Consider the following 1992-nt stretch of genomic DNA (forward strand, 5'->3'; position numbering starts at 1 on the left):
CGCTCGCTAGCCCACGAAGACATAATCGTTAACCACGGAGCGCTATAACGAGCAGTTTTCGCTCGTCTCGCGCGTTCGTTATTCAACAAAGCCGCGTCCCATATTCAACCTGTCAGCTGGTCGGCCAAGGAGGGACGGGGGCGGGGGGTGGGGGTGAGGGGGGGAGGGGTGATTGGGGGTTGGAGGGGGAGGGGAAGCGAAAGGGAGATCGGGGGAAGGGAGAGAGAGGGACAGGAAAGGAGGAAGGGAGAGGGAGAAGAAAAGGAAGAGGGGGGAGGGATAGAAGGAAAAGGGAGAGAGGGAGAAGAGAGAGGGGGGAAGGGATAGAAGGGAAGGGATAGAAGGGAAAGGGAGAGAGGGAGAGGGGAGAGGGGGAGAGGGATAGAAGGAAAAGGGAGAGAGGGAGAAGGGAGAGGGAGACAATGGTTGGTTGGAAGAAGGATAACAGGGTGGCTAGAGGGGGGGGGGGGGGTAAGGAAAAAGGGGGAAGGGAGATATATAAGGGAGAGAGGGTAAGGGGGAATGGAGGAGGGTTTAGAGTGCAGGGGAAAGGGAGGGGAGGAAAGGGTATGGTTGAGAGAGGGAGGCTAAGGTAAGGGAGAAAGGGAGGGGGAAGTAATGGGCTAAAGGGACTGTGTTAAGGGAATGAGAAGAGTGGTCACGGAAGGGGGGGGGGGGAGAAGGTGAGAGGAGGGATAAGGAGAAGGGAATAAGTGAAGGTAGTAATAGGGGGGGGGGGGGTAGAGACGAGCTAAAGGGCGTGGAAGGCGAAGGAGGAGGTGGCAAAGGAAGGAAATAAAGGGAGGAGGATTGAGAGGAATGGGGCTAAGGAGCAGGACTGATGAAGGGGGAAGCTGAGCGGGCTAAGGGGTTCGAGGAGTAGGAGCAGGAGGAGGAGGAAGAGGAGGAAGAGGAGGAGGGGAAGGGGGAGGAGGAGGAGGAGGAGGAGGAGGAGGAGGAGGAGGAGGAGGAGGAGCAGGAGAAGGAGGAGGAGGAGGAGGAGGAGGACCAGGAAGAGGAGGAGGAGGAGGAGGAGGAGGAGGAGGAGGAGGAGGAGGGGAAGGGGGAGGAGCAGGAGGAGGAGGACCAGGAGGAGGAAGAGGAGGAGGAGCAGGAGGAGGAGGAGGAGGGGAAGGGGGAGGAGCAGGAGGAGGAGGAGCAGGAGGAGGAGGAGGAGGAGGAGGAGGAGAAGCAGGAGGAGGAGGAGCAGGAGGAGGAGGAGGAGAAGGAGGAGGAAGAAGAGGACAACCAAGGGGCACGGGAGGCTAAGAGACAAGCGGCAGAAGGGAAAAGGGGCAGGAGAGGCCAAGGGGCTAAAGGGCAAGAGACGAGAGAGGCCAAGGGAGAGAGGAGCTAATGGGCTAAGGGCGAGGTAGGAGGCGTGAGAAGCTAAGGGGCGGCGTCAGGGCGAGGAGTCAAGCCCTTTCTAAGTGGCTCACGAGGCGTCGGGACTTTTGTCTGGCTTCTCTCCCTTCGTCTGCCGGCGGCGCTGAGGGAGGAGGGAGATGCGACGGAGATAATGCGGCGGACAGGAGGATGTATTGGGAGGAAGGATATATTGCAGCGTACGCACGCACACGCATAGCCTGTGTCTATATTTTTGTCTCTGCCTATATATGTGTATATATATATATATATATATATATATATATATATATATATATATCTATGTGTGTGATATGGATATATATATATACATGTATACATATACATTATATATATATATATATATATATATATATATATATATATATATAAATATATATATATATATATATATATATATATATATATAGAGAGAGAGAGAGAGGAGAGAGAGAGAGAGCGAGAGAGAGAGAGAGAGAGAGAGAGAGAGAGAGAGAGAGAGAGAGAGAGAGAGGGAGAGAGAGAGAGAGAGAGAGAGAGAGAGAGCGAGAGAGAGCGAGAGAGAGAGAGAGAGAGAGAGAGAGAGAGAGAGAGAGAGAGAGAGAGAGAGAGAGAGAGAGAGAGAGA

Source organism: Penaeus chinensis, chromosome 42 (genome assembly GCF_019202785.1).
Source record: "Penaeus chinensis breed Huanghai No. 1 chromosome 42, ASM1920278v2, whole genome shotgun sequence".
In the NCBI taxonomy this organism is placed as follows: Eukaryota; Metazoa; Arthropoda; class Malacostraca; order Decapoda; family Penaeidae; genus Penaeus; species Penaeus chinensis.